General features: G+C 46.4%; 1 protein-coding gene across 4 annotated transcripts in view; it reads left to right on the top strand.

Annotated features, from left to right (window-relative positions):
• The window catches only part of plcd1a (phospholipase C, delta 1a), a 155,393-nt gene that overhangs the window by 75,566 nt on the left and 61,682 nt on the right, over window positions 1–18,145 (top strand). The gene's annotated exons all lie outside the window — the stretch shown is intronic.

Here is an 18,145-nt window from a genome sequence, read left to right as displayed (position 1 = left end):
AAAAATCCCTCGGCGAGTTACATTGATCGAGGAGCTTTCAAAGTTCAACAAAGGTGCTTTTCCAGAAGGCGCACGGATTGTGGTAATTAGTGGGAGAATTGAGGGAAGAAGAACAGAAAGGCAAGGTGGTGGGAAGGGGTCTTTTGTTTGAGGCAGGATCTCCACACGGTCCTTGGCCGTGGACACAATGCCAGCCAAGGATTCCTCCTCTGTCTGTAGGGAGACGGGCGAGGAATAGCAGCAGAGATCGCCGGTGGTTAACCCATGGTCAAATCGCTTGCTGTCCAACGCTCAACCATCCAAGCCCACTCCAGCTGTCCCGCCATTTTCCTGGATGGTAGAGGGTGATTTGATTGCCGGGCCCGGCCATGTCCCAGCATGGTCACTGAGCAGCGACCAGGAGCCCAGGGTCCTTTCCCTACATCGGGAGCATCCGAGATCAGTCAATTGTAGACAGATCCCAGTTGCTACAGGATGGCCCGACACTCTGGTAGGTTCCGTTCAGATTGGCCGAGGGAAGCTGGTGTTCCACAAAGTTGGACATGTGAGGTGATCAATGGGGGGGGGGGGGGGCAGTGACAGGGCAGTTGGCAGGAGGAGGTCATGTGATGGAGCCTCCAGGAATACATCCAGCCAGAGTTGGCAACCTTCAAACCATCCCCTGCTTATTCATTGCATAAAATGGTAGCATAATGTTCCGTTGAAGCACCTTGGGTCTGTCCATTATGTTAAAGACGTTATCGAGCTATTGTTGAATTTGGTGGTCATTTTGTAGATTCTGATATGTGTCTGAAGACGTTTGATGGAGTTGGATGCTCAAGAGGTTGTTTCCGCTGATCCGGGAATCTGATTAGGGGCCAATCATTTAGGACTGGGCTGAGGAGATATTTCTTCATTCGCGTGATTATGAGTCTTTGGAATTCTTCACCCCGAGGGCTTTGGATTGTTCCACCATTGAACATATCTAAATCTGGGATAGACAGAAATTTGGCCCATCAGGGAATCGAGGGATATGGAGTGCGGGCAGGAAAGTGGAATTTAAAATAAAAAATTATTTCCTGGGATGTGGACATCCCATTGACTTGCCCGTCCTTAATTGCCCTTCAGAAGGTGGTGGTGAGCCGGCCTCTTGAACCGCTACATTCCATGTCATGTAGCTACACCCACAGTGTTGTTCAGGAGGGAGTTCCAGGATCTTCACCCAACTGACGATTGGAGGACTTTAGGAATATTGAATTCTATGTATTGGGCAATGTAAGGGTTAAAAGCCTGGAGTTAGAGCCTGTTTGACTGCAATGGTCATGTTTTTCAAATAAAATAATTCTGTTTTCAGGGCCTGGTTTTTTTTAGCAGCCATAAGGTCCATAGATGATTCGGAGCACTCTGATTCAGATTCACACTCTGATTGATTCAGATTCGCACTCTGATTCAGATTCGCACTCTGATTCAGATTCGCAATCTGATTCAGATTCACACTCTGATTGATTCAGATTCGCACTCTGATTCAGATTCGCACTCTGATTCAGATTCGCAATCTGATTCAGATTCACACTCTGATTGATTCAGATTCGCACTCTGATTGATTCAGCTTCGCACTCTGATTCAGATTCACACTCTGATTGATTCAGATTCACACTCTGATTGATTCAGATTCACACTCTGATTGATTCAGATTCACACTCTGATTGATTCAGATTCGCACTCTGATTGATTCAGCTTCGCACTCTGATTCAGATTCACACTGATTGATTCAGATTCACACACTGATTGATTCAGCTTCGCACTCTGATTCAGATTCACACTCTGATTGATTCAGCTTCGCACTCTGATTCAGATTCACACTCTGATTGATTCAGATTCACACTCTGATTCAGATTCACACTCTGATTGATTCAGATTCACACTCTGATTGATTCAGATTCACACTCTGATTGATTCAGATTCACACTCTGATTGATTCAGATTCACACTCTGATTGATTCAGATTCGCACTCTGATTGATTCAGATTCACACTCAGAATGATTCATATTCACACTCTGATTCAGATTCACACTCTGATTGCTTCAGATTTACACTCAGAATGATTCCGATTCTCACACTGATTGATTCAGATTCACACTCTGATTGATTCAGATTCACACTCTGATTGATTCAGATTCACACTCTGATTCAGATTCACACTCTGATTGATTCAGATTCACACTCTGAATCAGATTCACACTCTGATTGATTCAGATTCGCACTCTGATTGATTCAGATTCGCACTCTGAATGATTCAGATTCACACTCTGATTGATTCAGATTCGCACTCTGATTGATTAAGATTCACACTCTGATTCAGATTCGCACTCTGATTGATTCAGATTCACACTCAGAATGATTCAGATTCACACTCTGATTGATTCAGATTCACACTCTGATTGCTTCAGATTTACACTCAGAATGATTCAGATTCACACTCTGATTGATTCAGATTCGCACTCTGATTGATTCAGATTCACACTCAGAATGATTCCGATTCACACTCTGATTGATTCAGATTCACACTCTGATTGATTCAGATTCACACTCTGATTGATTCAGATTCACACTCTGATTCAGATTCACACTCTGATTGATTCAGATTCGCACTCTGATTGATTCAGATTCACACTCTGATTGATTCAGATTCACACTCTGATTGATTCAGATTCGCACTCTGAATGATTCAGATTCACACTCTGATTGATTCAGATTCGCACTCTGATTGATTCAGATTCACACTCTGATTCAGATTCGCACTCTGATTGATTCAGATTCACACTCAGAATGATTCAGATTCACACTCTGATTGATTCAGATTCACACTCTGATTGCTTCAGATTTACACTCAGAATGATTCAGATTCACACTCTGATTGATTCAGATTCACACTCAGAATGATTCCGATTCACACTCTGATTGATTCAGATTCACACTCTGATTGATTCAGATTCACACTCTGATTGATTCAGATTCACACTCTGATTGATTCAGATTCACACTCTGATTCAGATTCACACTCTGATTGATTCAGATTCACACTCTGATTGATTCAGATTCACACTCTGATTGATTCAGATTCACACTCTGATTGATTCAGATTCACACTCTGATTGCTTCAGATTTACACTCAGAATGATTCAGATTCACACTCTGATTGATTCAGATTCGCACTCTGATTGATTCAGATTCACACTCAGAATGATTCCAATTCTCACACTGATTGATTCAGATTCACACTCTGATTGATTCAGATTCACACTCTGATTGATTCAGATTCACACTCTGATTGATTCAGATTCACACTCTGATTGATTCAGATTCACACTCTGATTGATTCAGATTCACACTCTGATTGATTCAGATTCACACTCTGATTCAGATTCACACTCTGATTGATTCAGATTCGCACTCTGATTGATTCAGATTCACACTCTGATTGATTCAGATTCGCACTCTGAATGATTCAGATTCACACTCTGATTGATTCAGATTCGCACTCTGATTGATTCAGATTCGCACTCTGATTGATTCAGATTCGCACTCTGATTGATTCAGATTCACACTCAGAATGATTCAGATTCACACTCTGATTGATTCAGATTCACACTCTGATTGATTCAGATTCACACTCTGAATGATTCAGATTCACACTCTGAATGATTCAGATTCACACTCTGATTCAGATTCACACTCTGATTGATTCAGATTCGCACTCTGATTGATTCAGATTCGCACTCTGATTGATTCAGATTCGCACTCTGATTCAGATTCACACTCTGATTGATTCAGATTCACACTCTGATTCAGATTCACACTCTGATTGATTCAGCTTCGCACTCTGATTGATTCAGATTCGCACTCTGATTGATTCAGATTCACACTCTGATTGATTCAGATTCGCACTCTGATTGATTCAGATTCACACTCTGATTGATTCAGCTTCGCACTCTGATTGATTCAGATTCGCACTCTGATTGATTCAGATTCGCACTCTGATTGATTCAGATTCACACTCTGAATGATTCAGATTCACACTCTGAATGATTCAGATTCACACTCTGATTGATTCAGATTCGCACTCTGATTGATTCAGATTCACACTCTGATTGATTCAGCTTCGCACTCTGATTGATTCAGATTCGCACTCTGATTGATTCAGATTCACACTCTGAATGATTCAGATTCACACTCTGATTGATTCAGATTCACACTCTGATTGATTCAGCTTCGCACTCTGATTGATTCAGATTCGCACTCTGATTGATTCAGATTCACACTCTGAATGATTCAGATTCGCACTCTGATTGATTCAGATTCACACTCTGATTGATTCAGATTCACACTCTGAATGATTCAGATTCACACTCTGATTGATTCAGATTCGCACTCTGATTGATTCAGATTCACACTCTGATTCAGATTCGCACTCTGATTGATTCAGATTCACACTCAGAATGATTCAGATTCACACTCTGATTGATTCAGATTCACACTCTGATTGCTTCAGATTTACACTCAGAATGATTCAGATTCACACTCTGATTCAGATTCGCACTCTGATTGATTCAGATTCACACTCAGAATGATTCCGATTCACACTCTGATTGATTCAGATTCACACTCTGATTGATTCAGATTCACACTCTGATTCAGATTCACACTCTGATTCAGATTCACACTCTGATTCAGATTCACACTCTGATTGATTCAGATTCACACTCTGATTGATTCAGATTCGCACTCTGATTGATTCAGATTCGCACTCTGATTGATTCAGATTCGCACTCTGATTCAGATTCACACTCTGATTCAGCTTCGCACTCTGATTGATTCAGCTTCGCACTCTGATTGATTCAGATTCGCACTCTGATTGATTCAGATTCACACTCTGATTGATTCAGATTCGCACTCTGATTGATTCAGATTCACACTCTGATTGATTCAGCTTCGCACTCTGATTCAGAGTCACACTCTGATTGATTCAGATTCACACTCTGATTGATTCAGCTTCGCACTCTGATTGATTCAGATTCGCACTCTGATTGATTCAGATTCGCACTCTGATTGATTCAGATTCGCACTCTGATTGATTCAGATTCGCACTCTGATTGATTCAGATTCGCACTCTGATTGATTCAGATTCACACTCTGATTGATTCAGATTCACACTCTGATTTGATTCAGATTCACACTCTGATTTGATTCAGATTCACACTCTGATTGATTCAGATTCGCACTCTGATTCAGATTCACACTCTGATTCACATTCACACTCTGATTCAGATTCGCACTCTGATTGATTCAGATTCGCACTCTGATTCAGATTCACACTCTGATTGATTCAGATTCGCACTCTGATTCAGATTCACACTCTGATTCAGATTCACACTCTGATTCAGATTCACACTCTGATTGATTCAGATTCACACTCTGATTGATTCAGATTCACACACTGATTCAGATTCACACTCTGATTGATTCAGATTCACACTCTGATTGATTCAGATTCACACACTGATTGATTCAGATTCACACTCTGATTCAGATTCACACTCTGATTGATTCAGATTCACACTCTGATTGATTCAGATTCACACTCTGATTGATTCAGATTCACACTCTGATTGATTCAGATTCACACTCTGATTCAGATTCACACTCTGATTCAGATTCACACTCTGATTGATTCAGATTCACACTCTGATTGATTCAGATTCACACTCTGATTGATTCAGATTCACACTCTGATTGATTCAGATTCACACTCTGATTGATTCAGATTCACACACTGATTGATTCAGATTCACACTCTGATTCAGATTCACACTCTGATTGATTCAGATTCACACTCTGATTGATTCAGATTCACACTCTGATTGATTCAGATTCACACTCTGATTGATTCAGATTCACACTCTGATTCAGATTCACACTCTGATTGATTCAGATTCACACTCTGATTGATTCAGATTCACACTCTGATTGATTCAGCTTCGCACTCTGATTGATTCAGATTCGCACTCTGATTGATTCAGATTCGCACTCTGATTGATTCAGATTCACACTCTGATTGATTCAGATTCGCACTCTGATTGATTCAGATTCGCACTCTGATTGATTCAGATTCACACTCTGATTCAGAGTCACACTCTGATTTGATTCAGATTCACACTCTGATTGATTCAGATTCGCACTCTGATTCAGATTCACACTCTGATTCACATTCACACTCTGATTCAGATTCGCACTCTGATTGATTCAGATTCGCACTCTGATTCAGATTCACACTCTGATTGATTCAGATTCGCACTCTGATTCAGATTCACACTCTGATTCAGATTCACACTCTGATTCAGATTCACACTCTGATTGATTCAGATTCACACACTGATTCAGATTCACACTCTGATTGATTCAGATTCACACTCTGATTGATTCAGATTCACACACGGATTGATTCAGATTCACACTCTGATTCAGATTCACACTCTGATTGATTCAGATTCACACTCTGATTGATTCAGATTCACACTCTGATTGATTCAGATTCACACTCTGATTGATTCAGATTCACACTCTGATTGATTCAGATTCACACTCTGATTGATTCAGATTCACACTCTGATTGATTCAGATTCACACTCTGATTGATTCAGATTCACACTCTGATTGATTCAGATTCACATTCAGAATGATTCAGATTCACACCTCGGATTGATTCTGTATCACATTCTGATTTATTCAGATTCACACACTAATTCAGATTCACACTCTGAATGATTCATATTCACACTCAGAATGATTCAGTTTCACACTCCCAATGATTCAGATTCACATTCAGAATGATTCCGATTCACACAATGATTCAGATTCACATTCAGAATGATTCAGATTCACACTCAGACTGATTCAGATTCACACACCGATTGATTCAGATTCACACTCCGAATGATTCAGATTCAGATTCACATTCAGATTGATTCAGATTCACATTCGGTTTGATTCAGATTCACACTCTGAATGATTCAGATTCACACTCGGAATGATTCAGATTCACACCTCGGATAGATTCTGTATCACATTCTGATTGATTCAGATTCACACATCGAATTATTCAGATTCACACTCTGAATGATATTCATCTTCAGAATGATTCAGTTTCACACTCCCAATGACTCAGATTCACCTTCAGAATGATTCAGATTCACACAATGATTCAGATTCACACAATGATTCAGATTCACATTCAGAATGATTCAGATTCACATTCAGAATGATTCAGATTTATATTCAGAATGATTCCGATTCACACTCGGAATGATTCAGATTCACCTTCAGAATGATTCAGATTCACACAATGATTCTGATTCCGATTCACATTCAGAATGATTCCGATTCACATTAGAATGATTCCGATTCACCTTAGGATGATTCCGATTCACATTCAGAATGATTCCGATTCACATTAGAATGAATGCGGGTGCTCTTTCAGAGGGCCAGTGCAGACTCGATGGGCCAAATGGCCTCCTTCTGCACTGTAGGGATTCTAAGATGGTCCTTGAACCCTTGCTTTGCTCAGGCAGTGGTGAAGCCACTTCAGGGAAAACACATTCACCAGTGTGGCAGCAGCAACAAACAATAACCAGGATGAGTAATTGGACAAATAAAAGGCGATGAGCAATTCCAAACCACTCCTTTAATAAAACAAAGCCACCTTTGATCAATAAATGAAAAGTTCTGGGAGTACTGGAGACCTGAAATACAAGCGAAATGCTGGAATTACTCAGCAGATCTGGCAGTGCCAGTGTAGTGAGAGAGAGAGTTAATATATCCCGCCCAATATGACAACCTTGCAGCCTTTGATAACCGTGGGGTTTACGACTTGCCTGAAGTCACCTTTCCACCCTCTGACTCTATCATGTTCAGGGAGGAGTATTCAACTGCATTTTATATTAATCTCTTTGGGAATTCCAGGATATTTCCGAATGTCTGGTCAGATTAACGTCTTAAAACATCCAGGTAAGGCAGATTAAGCTCTTCCCGTTTGTGACTAGGTGTCAACACATGACCCTGGGCGGGATTCTCCACCCCCCACGCCGGGTGGGAGAATCGCCGGGGCACCGCGCGTGTCCCACCACGCCGCCCGCATGCGATTCTCCCCCCCCCCCCCCAAACTGGCGTGGCGAGAATCACGGCTGGCCGCTCGGAGAATCTCCTCTCGCCGTTTGTAACGGGCGAGCGGCGATTCTCTGGCCCGGATGGGCCGAGCGGCCTGCCCAACACAATGGCTTCCCGCCGGTGCCATCCACACCTGGTCGCTGCCGGCGGGAACAGCGCGGGAACGCTGTGGGGGGTGGTTCCTGCACCGGGGGAGGCCTCAAAAGGGATCTGGCCCGCGATCGGTGCCCACCGATCGGTGGGCCGGCCTCTCTGAAGGAGGACCTCCTTTCCTCTGCCGCCCCGCAAGATCCATCCAACATCTTCTTGCAGGGTGGCCTCGGGGAAGACTGCAACCGCGCATGCGTGGGTTAGCGCTGGCCACCCTGCGCATGCGCGGGTGACATCATTCACGTGGCGCAGCTTTTACGCGGTGCCAAGGCCCGGCGCGCGTAAATGACGCGGGAGAATAGGGGTCTGGGAGCGGGCTCCGACGCCGGAGTGAAACACTCCGGCGTTGGGACTTAGTCTCCCGATGGGAGAAGTGCGCCCAGGATTTCGGAATAATAACAGCAAAATTCTGCGGACTCTGGAAACACGGGATGTGGCCGTCGCTGGCTGGGTCAGCATTTATTGCCCATCCCTGAGGGCATTTAAGCATCAACCACATTGCTGTGGGTCTGGAGTCACATGTAGGCCAGACCGGGTAAGGACGGCAGATTTCCTTCCCTAAAGGACATCAGTAAACCAGATGGGTTTTTACAACAATCGACAATCGTTTCATGGTCGCCTTTTTATTGAATTCAAAATTCACCACCCGCCATGGCGGGATTCGAACTCGGGTCCCCAGAGCGTGACTCTGGGTCTCTGGATTGCTAGTCCAGCGACAATACCACTAAGCCATTGCCGCCCCATCTGAAATAAAAACAGAAAGTGCTGGAAAAGCTCAGCAGGTCTGGCAGTAACTGTGGAGAGGCAAACAGAGTTAACGTTTTCAGTCCGTTTGACTTTTTGACAGAGCTAAAGAAAGGGAGAGAAATGTGCTGGATTATACAGTGTTTAAGAGTGGGTGGAACAGAGTGGAAGGTCAGCGATTGGTGGGAGCTAGGAGAGATTGTAATAAAGAGGTGTAGGGCACAAGACGGGAAGCATTAATGGCAGCGCGAAGGACTATAGAAGGTGCTGGATACCAGCCATGGGAAAGAGAGAGACCAGTTGTAACAATATGTGTATTGTAAGGAATACAAAGGGTTAACAATAAGATGTTAATATTTCTCACCACCAGATGGAGATGAGGAGCAGTTGTATAAATATCATGTGGCTCCTGGGATTCTGGGAGAAGGCGGTTAGGTGTGAGATAGATTTGTTGAGTAGTAACTAGTAAGTTTATTCAGTAAATTATTTTTTAAAAAAGAAGAAATTTAGAGTCTTTTCCAATTAAGGGGCAATTTAGTGTGGCCAATCCACCTATCCTGCACATCTTTTGGGTTGTGGGGGTGAAACCCACACAGGCACGGAGAGAATGTGCAAACTCCGCACGGACAGTGGCCCAGGGCCGGGATTCGAACCCTCAGCGCTGCAGTCCCAGTCGCACTTTTTTTTCTATTATAAATTTAGAGTACCCAATTCAAAATTTCCAATTGAGAGGCAATTTAGCGTGGCCAATTCAAAGTCGCCATAGTCCCAGGTGCTGCTTTCGCCTTTGAGGGGGGAGAGCTGACTGGTGGTGATTTAACCTGAGGATCACCACACCTCGGGCGAGGTTGAGAAGGTGGGGCCTTAATGAATAACCTCATAATTACTCATGAATGGCCGGTACGGGAATTGAACCCGCGCTGCTGGCCTCGCTCTGCATCACAAACCAGCCGTCCAGTCAACTGAGCTAAACCGGCTTCAGCTTCTCACTGGTGAGACCACATCTTGAGTACTGTGTACAATATCGATCTCTTTACCAAGGAAGGATGTTAATGCATTCAGACTGGACTAATACCAGGAATGGGTGGGTTGTCTTATGAGGAAGGGTTGGACAGGCTAGACTTGTATCCACTGGAGTTTAGGAGAGTAATAGGTGACTTGATTGAAACATACAAGATCATGAAGTATCTTGATTGGATTGGATTGGATTTGTTTATTGTCACGTGTACCGAGGTACAGTGAAAAGTATTTTTCTGCGAGCAGCTCAACAGATCATTTAGTACATGGGAAGGAAAGGGAATAAAAGAAAATACATAATAGGGCAACACAACATATACAATGTAACTACAAAGCACTGGCATCGGATGAAGCATACAGGGTGTAGTGTTAATGAACTCAGTCCATAAGAGGGTCATTTAGGAGTCTGGTGACAGTGGGGAAGAAGCTGTTTTTGAGTCTGTTCTTGCGTGTTCTCAGACTTCTGTATCTCCTGCCCGATGGAAGAAGTTGGAAGAGTGAGTAAGCCGGGTGGGAGGGATCATTGATTATGCTGCCCGCTTTCCCCAGGCAGCGGGAGGTGTAGATGGAGTCAATGGATGGGAGGCAGGTTTGTGTGATGTACTGGGCAGTGTTCACGACTCTCTGAAGTTTCTTGCGGTCCTGGGCCGAGCAGTTGCCATACCAGGCTGTGATGCAGCCCGATAGGATGCTTTCTATGGTGCATCTGTAAAAGTTGGTAAGGGTTAGTGTGGACATGCCGAATTTCCTTAGTTTCCTGAGGAAGTATAGGTGCTGTTGTGCTTTCTTGGTGGTAGCGTCGACGTGGGTGGACCAGGACAGATTTTTGGAGATGTGCACCCCAAGGAATTTGAAACTGCTAACCATCTCCACCTCGGCCCCGTTGATGCTGACAGGATGGACGTGGCAGAATCTCGAACTAGGGGTCACTGTTTAAAAATAGGGGGTTGGCCATTTAAGACTGAGCTGAGAAGGTGTTTTTCCTGAGGGTCGTGTGTCCTGGAACGCTCTTGCTCAAAAGGCAGAAGGAGGAGAGTTCCTGAATATTTTCAAGGCAGAGAGTGATAGATAGATTCTTGTTTTAAAATTAAAAAAAATAAAAAATTTTTTTAGTGCATCCAATTCAGGTTTTTTTCCAATTAAGGGGGAATTTAGCGTGGCCAGTCCACCTACCCTGCACATCTTTCGGTTGTGGGGGCGAAACCCACGCAAACACTGGGAGAATGTGCAAACTCCACACGGACAGTGACCCAGAGCCGGGATCGAACCCGGGACCTCAGCGCCGTGAGGCAGCAGGGCTAACCCACTGCGCCGCCATGCTGCCCCCTCGATAGATTCTTGATGGACAACGGGATCAAAGGTTATCGGGGGTAAGCGGGAAGTTACAAACCAGTCAACCGTAATATGAAATGGTGGAGCAGGCTCGAGGGGCCGAGTTTGCATCTGCTAAAACCGAGCTGAGGAGGAACTTCTCCTCTCGTGGGTCAATAGCCTTTGGAATTTTCTTTCCCATTGGCCAGAGGAGGCTGCTTTGTACGTTCAAGGCTGCGTTGGACAGATTTTTGACCGACTGAGGTGAGGGTTTGGGGAAAGGCAGTGAAGTCAAATTACCCATAATGCCTTAGTGAGTGGCGGAGCAGGCCCGAAGAGTTGAATGGCCTACACCTATTCCTTCAGATCTTAGGCCTAGGTCAGGCTGTTGTAGCGGAGGAGCCCAGGGCTGTTGTCAGCTAATCTCAGCTCGGGTAAAATCCCAGGGGCCAACAGTTTGTCTCGCCTGACTTTTTCTCCCCCTCTTCTGGTCAAGTTGTTCAGTGAGATTATAGCTGCATCTGAATCCCCACTATTAACATCCTGGGGCTTACCATTAATCTGAAACTGGGGCGACACGGTGGCACAGTGGTTAGCACTGCCTCACAGCGCCAGGGACCCGGGTTCAATTCCGGCCTCGGGTGACTGTCTGCGCGGAGTTTGCACGTTCTCCCCGTGTCTGCGTGGGTTTCCTCCGGGTGCTCCGGTTTCCTCCCACAGTCCAAAGATGTGCTGGTCAGGTGGATTGGCCATGTTAAATTTCCCTTGGTGTCCAAAAGGTTAGGTGGGGTTATTGGGTTCTGGGGATAAGATGGAGGTGTGGGCTTAAGGAGGGTGCTCTTTCCAAGGGCCAGTGCAGACTTGGTAAGGCAAATGGCCTCCTTCTGCACTGTAAATTCTACCAACTGGACTAACCATATAAATCCTGTGGTACAAGAGCAGGTTAGAGGCTGGGAATTCAGTAGAGCATATCCCTGACTCCGCAAAGCCCGTCCGCCATCTGCAAGGCACAAGTCAGGAGTGTGATGGAATACTCTTCACTTGCCTGGATGAGTGCAGCTCCAACAACACTCAAGGAGCTCGACACCATCCAGGATGAAGCAGCCACTTGATTGGCACCTATCCGGCACCTTAAAACATTAATTTCCATTCCACCGCCACACAGTGACAGCAGTGTGTCTACAAGATGCACTGCAGCAACTTATAAAGGTTTATTTGACAGCAGTGTCCAAACCGGCAACATTTACTATCCAGGAGCAAATGGAGGTTCCCCTCCAAGTCACTCACCACACTGACTTGGAAACATGTCTGTTGCTTCACTGTCGCTGAGGCAACATCCTGAAACTCCCTCCCTGACAGCACTGTGGGTGTACCTTCAACACCAGCATTCCTACAAAACTCATCTCCAAACTCCGTGGCCTTGGCCTCGGCTCCTCCCTCTGCGACTGGATCCTGAACTTTCTAACCCACAGGCCACAATCAGTGAGGATAGGCAACAACACCTCCTCCACGATCATCCTCAACACCGGTGCCCCATAAGGCTGTGTCCTCAGCCCCATACTATACTCCTTATACACCTAAGACTGTGGCCAAATTCCCCTCCAACTCTATTTTCAAATTTGCTGATGACACCACAGTAGTGGGTCGGATTTCAAACAATGACGAGACATAGGACAGGAATGAGACAGAGAATCTGGTGAACTGGTCCGACGACAATAATCTCTCCCTCAATGTCAACAAAACGAAGGAGATTGTCATCGACTTCAGGAAGTGTAGTGGAGAACATGCCCCTGTCTACATCAATGGGAACGGAGTAGAAAGGGTCGAGAGCTTCAGGTTTTTAGGTGTCCAGATCACCAACAGCCTGTCCTGGTCCCCCCATGCTGACACTATAGTTAAGAAAGCCCACCAATGACTACATTCTCAGAAGACTAAGGAAATTTGGCATGTCACCTACGACTCTCCCCAACTTCTACAGATGCCCCATAGAAAGCATTCTTTCTGGTTGTATCACAGCTTGGTATGGAGCCTGCTCTGCCCAAGACCGCAGGAAACTACAAAAGGTCGTGAATGTAGCCCAGTCCATCACGCAAACCAGCCTCCCATCCATCGACTCTGTCTACAATTCCCGCTGCCTCGGAAAGGCAGCCAGCATAATTAAGGACCCCACGCACCCCGGACATACTCTCTTCCACCTTCTTCCGTCAGGAAAAAGATACCAAAGTATGAGGTCACGTACCAACCGACTCAAGAACAGCTTCTTCCCGACTGCCATCAGACTTTTGAATGGACCTACCTCGTATTAAGTTGATCTTTTCTCTACACCTCGCTATAACTGTAACATTATATTCTGCAGTCTCCCCTTCCTTCCCTATGTACGGTATGCATTGTTTGCACAGCATGCAAGAAACAATACTTTTCACTGTATACAATACATGTGACAATAATAAATCAAATCAAATATACCATGTCGACTGCAGCGGTTCACGAAGACAGCTCATCATCATCACTGTCTCAGAGCACTAGGGTTGGGCAATAAATGCTGGCCTAGCCAGCAACACCCAAGGCCCATGAATAAATTAGCAATACATCCTCGCCTGTAGAGGGTGCCATCTCCGCTACTCCACTACTGGGCCGATATCTGGGGTTTGAATATCTGTGTGTGTCTCTCTCCAGCTGGCACTGAAACTTCAGAGGCCAGGGGATGTCACACTGGGACACTTCCACTGAAGAGAGCACTGATTCAAGCCTGCCGTTTATTCCTAACCGACAGCCTGAGACTTATATCACACAGATCTCCAGACCCCTACCAATACCCAGGTGATTCTCTCTCTTGCCGGTGGTGCAACACCCACCCGGTTCCTACTCCACTAGAGTAGCTTTCCCAAGAGAGAGAATAGGACACTGCTGTTTATTTCCTAACCAACAGTCTGTCCTGAGTGAATCGCTCAAGATGACCCTCGATTCTTGAACCCGGAATTAAGGTGAGGAGTATTTTAACAATGACTTGGTCAGAGATCGCTGGTGAAAGATTGAAGAATTTAAACGACTCCAATTATCATCAAATCAAGGTTTATTGCAAAACCCAGGTCAAAATCATCAACAGAAGAAACACAATAAAATCTTATGCTCTAATACAAACTAAGTCTATGCAAAAGTAATATAGCGGACACAACGAAAATTCTTATGATTACACAGTTTTTAGCAATATCACAAGGCACAAAACAAGTTCCCTTCCCCAAAGCCTCAACCACTATTAAAGTCAAGGGAGTTTTGCAAGCTGCTGCAGGGTACTTACGGTCACAGGCTGCAGAGGTCAAGGCAGGGGTGCAGAGGTCGAGCCAAGAACGAAGAGACCCCCAATCGAAAACACAGCCCCTTTTATATTGTTTTACCTGGCTTTGTCCTGTGATCGGCCAGCCCCTTTTGCATTGAAAAAGGTAAGATTTAAAGTTCCCGCTGGTCCCGCCCCCTTTGAGCCGGTCAGACCTGTCGAGATGGGAGTACCTCCCCTAGGTCCGCCTCCAGTCTGTTTTTTTGAGATAACGAGGTTGAGCTCCCTTGAAGATTTTCAAAGACTTCCATCTGCTCCGGAGATAGCTGCTATGTTGATGGGTGTTGATTGGATTCTGCTCTGGTGGAGGCCAGGTCATTTACATCTGCATGGGGCTATGACCATCCCATTGTCCTGCTTGCAGGCAGGCCCCCTGTGTATTCCCGTGCCCCTTGGTCTGTGTTTTGATCTTATCTCGTTGTCTGGCTCCTTCTTCCTTGTAGCTCCTAGGGGGGGGTTTGTAAATACTTATGTTCCCTACTCAGCTCAGCGGACCAGGCCTGCTGGGAAAACTGGTTCCGTTCTCTTGGCTGAAAAGTCAGTCTACAGTCTCTGAGTTTTTATTCTTGGGCAGTTCCAAAAAGGCCGAATTGCCCGAAAACCTTACAGATGCCCCTTCGATACGTCCCTACCTGCTTGGACCGTATCGACACAGGTGAAGGGCAATCATTTCCTCTTGTGTGGACCGTAGGCCCCCCCCAACAACATGCGAAATTACAATTCCCAAGACAGTTCCCTTAATCTAGGCTACCCCTGGTTTCAATGAAAGGGAAAGACAAGACCATATCTAATTTAAACACACAGTAACATATACACATTTCACCGGAACCCCAAACGTAAGGGTCCCTGTACATATATCACAATCAAGTAACTGAAACCCGCGAATCCATACAACTATTTACAATTGCATCTCTTTATTTCACCAAGGATCCTCCTTTCTTGGCTGCACTTCGTTTCTTCCCGTTGAAGGCTCTTCATTTATCCTCCATCGTCGATACCTGCAGCTGAGAGGTTTAGTCCAACTGAGGCGACAGCATAATGTACCCCCTGTACAACATTTCCTTTGTGGGGGCAAACACTAAACCATTCTCAGGCCCCCCCCCTGGTGGTGATCGGACAGTTGTGAGGGTCGATCGGTTGGGCTGTGGGCAGGGGTCGCTTTACCTGAACCAGCAGTTCGGTAGCTTTTACAGTCATCCCTTCCCTGGGCGTTACACATCCCTCCCCACTGCGGTCAATTTATCCCGTTCCCTGGGTTCTGCCACCACCTTACAAAAGTGATTAATGCCCCTTGTGGACATGCCTTGGTAGATCCCCATAAACACAAATAAATGCCCTGGTCAGAAGCCCACCCCTTATCCCCGCAAACGGTGATCCTACCCGGTGACCCCGTGATGGTCCGTTAGGTGTTGGTGTCCAGGCGTTCCCAGTCCGAGGACCGATCCCTCATGTCCAGGCTCAGCTTCCTGAGCCACCACCATCTCCCTAAAGGAACGTCCCCCTCACAGGTTAAACACACCCGCCTGCCCTCAGTCACCCTAACCCGGTCAGTCGAAGGACTCTTCTGTCTCGCCTCTGCGGAGTTCTCCCGGTCCCACCATCGCCAAGATCATCAAACTCCACATCGTCGGGTGCCCCACCTGTAAAAACAAAACACATCCTTGCCTCTACAGCCCTACCTATCTTAAAGTGCATGGGTTCTATCCAGCGGCAGCAGCAGCTCCCGCTTTGAAGTTGCCGCAGCCTGTCTGTGATTCTGTGTTTACAGCCCGGCTCCCCAGGGTCCTAGTGCCTGCCGCTATCCGGCGGCAGCAGCAGCTCCCGCTTTGAAGTTGCCGCAGCCTGTCTGTGATTCTGTGTTTACAGCCCGGCTGCACCAGGGTCCTAGTGCCTGGTGCTTCATCATTTTACCATTGCACCAGGCGCTTCTGTGTTCCCACGATCCTAAATACTTCACACACAACTACACACTAATTAGAACTAGCAGGGGAAAAGGAAAAGGAATATGATATATACAATGCCACCCGTCTCCGGGTGGCCAAATTAAAACTGGGCCCCGCTAAACTGGGGCAGTTCACCTGTTTGGTCCAACGGCTCGGGCCAGACCGTCCCCTCCCGGGGGTTCGGGCTGCCCCTTGCCTCTCCTTCCCCAACAGGGTTCGGGGATCCCTCAGCGTTCCCTTCTACTCGGGCCCCCTTACTGCGGGACCGGGTTCTAGGGAGGTGTGATGGGGACCATCTTACCGGGGGCTTGGAGACCCGATTGCTCCCTCGTCCCCCGACTGGTTCCCAAGCCCAAGGTGATACCTCCACTTCCTCCGCCTCCTTAGCCTCTATACTAAGGCAGGCCACCTGACCCACAGGTAAGGGCTTGGGAATTGTCACTGTCCCTGGGCTGTGTGCCTGCAGCACTGTCGGTCTCTTTGGGACTGCCCCTTGGGGACAGCACCTTGCCACCGGTTGTGTGGTCGTGGAGTCAGGGACCTCCCCCACCGTCGTCAATTCTGCAGGCGGTTTCTCCACTATCACTCCCAGACCCCCCCCCAACTTACTCTTACCGGCCCTGGTGGGGTCGAAAAGTTTGCACTGGTTCACGTGGAACCATTTAATCTTCCGGGGGAGCTGTACTGCGTAAACCATGGGGCTGGCCTTGTCCACTATATTGTACGGTCCCGCGTACAGTGGCTCAAAGGCTCCTACCCGTGCAAAATTCCGGACCATTACTTGGTCCCCTATGGCCCATTCCTGGGTAGTGTGGGGCTCGAGTAGCAGCTTGTTCCTCCGGTGCTGGGTCCCCATATTAAACGCTGCCTGCCAGTTAATTTCCTTTAGCTGCTCCATCAGCTTCTTAGCAAACCTGTCTCGGTTTACCTCCCTAAGCTGCCCCTCCGTCAGGGAAGGTACCCTGACATGGATCGGGGTTCTCATGACTCTCCCTGTCATGAGCTCGTGCGGGGAGTACCCTGTGCTCCTGGACTGGCTTGCCCGGATCCCCATTAAAACTAAGGGTAAGATTTCTACCCACCGGTTGGGCGAGCTGCCTGTTTCTTTCCTGATCCTCTCCTTTATGGTCCTATTTAACCTTTCCACAGGACCCGAGGATTGAGGGTTATAAGCCACATGCCATTTTGCCTTAATCCCCAGGACTTTCAGGGTCGCTTGCATCACTTGTCCCGTGAAGTGACTCCCCTGATCTGACTCCACAAACTGTGGGAGTCCCCACCTCGAGAATACCTCCCTGACCAGTATCCTGGCTGTGCCTGCTGCGGTGGCTGTTCGGCAGGGGAAGGCTTCTACCCACTTGGTGAAAATATCCACCAACACCAGACAGTACTTGTAACCCCCTGCCGCTGGGGGAAGGGGTCCAATATAGTCGATCTGTATCG

Source organism: Scyliorhinus torazame, chromosome 6 (assembly GCF_047496885.1).
Source record: "Scyliorhinus torazame isolate Kashiwa2021f chromosome 6, sScyTor2.1, whole genome shotgun sequence".
Classification (NCBI taxonomy): domain Eukaryota; kingdom Metazoa; phylum Chordata; class Chondrichthyes; order Carcharhiniformes; family Scyliorhinidae; genus Scyliorhinus; species Scyliorhinus torazame.
This window is presented reverse-complemented; position numbering and strand designations above follow the sequence as displayed.